At 36.4% G+C, this 1879-nt stretch overlaps 1 protein-coding gene across 2 annotated transcripts in view; it reads left to right on the top strand.

Annotated features, from left to right (window-relative positions):
• Positions 1 to 1879, top strand: part of NCAPG (non-SMC condensin I complex, subunit G) — a 35586-nt gene that overhangs the window by 15690 nt on the left and 18017 nt on the right. The window lies entirely within an intron of this gene.

Below are 1879 nucleotides of genomic sequence, written 5' to 3' on the forward strand. Positions count from 1 at the left end.
CTACTGGGGATGTGCCCCCAACCCAGGTACATGCCCTTGACCAGAATCGAACCTGGGACCTTTCAGTCCGCAGGCCGACGCTCTATCCACTGAGCCAAACTGGTTTCGGCTAAGAGACTTTTTACTAAAGTAGCCCTTCATAGGTAATCTCCATTTTACTGAGCTTAGGGACATAAATATTGCAAGAATCTAGAACAGCATTGTCTGATAGAAATATCATACAAACCTCATGTGACTTTAAATTTTCTGGTAGCCACGTTTAAAAATAAAAAAGGAACAGGTGAAATTAATTTTAATATCTTTAACCGGATCTACTGAAAATATTATAACTTCATCATTTACTCAGTATTAAAACTATTGAGATATTTTAAATTCTGTTCTGACATACTAAGTCTAAGAGCACATCTCAGTCCGAACTAGAGACATTTCAAGTGTTCAGTAGTCATATGTGGTTAGTGGCTACAGTCTTAGACATTGCAGCTGTGGAGTCTTCTTTTTTAGTTGTGTACTCATCCAAACAAATTTTGAATGTGTTTAAGTTCTTCCAGGATTCTCCAAAAATTGGTTTTATTTGGGATTAGTGAAAAACAGCTAATGAATGTGATCTAAAATTTAGATTTTGGGTTGTCATGAGTTTCTTAATTCAGCAAAGAAGACCAATTATTGTTTATAACAGTTTAGAGCTTTTGATTAAAACTAGATTCTATTAAACCATTAGAATTTAGTATTATTTTTAGTGAAGCAGATGTCATCAGTGAAAAGTGATGCTTTTAAGGTTCTACTTGCATACTTCATGTCTAGTAGTAATTGAAGTAGTAAATATATACAATGTTGAGGGAAGAAAGAACACAAAATTGAATGGTCATAATGATTTTAAGTATATATGGTAAAAACTATCTAAAAACTGTCTAAAGATTGAAAGAGACTATAGAAGGATGTAAATGAGTAAGATATTTAGATACAAAATTTAGAATATTTTTATGAAATTACTATTTTTTTACATAAAATAATAAATTAATTGAGCAAATATTTAGTGAACCTCCACTATGTACTAAATACTGGGCATAGAGCATACATGGTATATGAAACATGTAGACTTCCCTCATGGAAACATCAATCAAATAAAAAAGTGGAAGCTTATACGTACTGTTGATAATTGCTATGAATAAGAGCTATATGAGCATATGTGAACTTACAATAGATTGATGTGTTCATAGAAGGTGACTTTGGTCTGATATTTGAATAGACATTAACTATTTGAAGGAGGGGGGAGCATGTTGTGGATCTGCTCTCCAATACAGTAACCACCAGCTACATATGGTTATTAAAAACTAGTTTAAACTGAGATGTGCTATTAGTATTAAAACATTGGGTTTTGAAGACTATAAATTACCTTAAATTTTAAGTATTGATTACATCATTTATTATAATATTTGGGTTATATTGACTAAAATAAAATATACTAAGATTAGTTTCACTTGAATTTACTTTAATATGGCTATTAGAAAATTAAAAATGACTTACATGGCTTGCCTTATAGTTCTGCTGGATAGCACTGAGTGGGAGGTATCACAATCAGACCAAATAAATAAGCGAGAGCAAAGGATAGCATAATATAAGATGACTAGAGGCCCGGTGCACAAAAATTTGTGCACTCGGGGGGGAAGGGGGGGGTCCCTCAGCCCGGCCTGTGCCCTCTCGCAGTCTGGGACCCCTCGGGAGATAACGACCTGCTGGCTTAGGCCTGCTCCTGGGTGGCAGAGGGCAGGCCCAATCCCTAAGTGCAGCCCCTGGTCAGGCTCAGAGCAGGGCCGATTGGGGAGTTGGGGCACCGCCCCCTGTCATGCACAGAGCAGGGCCGATCAGGTGGTTGAGGAGC

This window comes from Myotis brandtii, unplaced genomic scaffold, assembly GCF_000412655.1.
Source record: "Myotis brandtii unplaced genomic scaffold, ASM41265v1 scaffold547, whole genome shotgun sequence".
NCBI classification, from domain to species: Eukaryota; Metazoa; Chordata; class Mammalia; order Chiroptera; family Vespertilionidae; genus Myotis; species Myotis brandtii.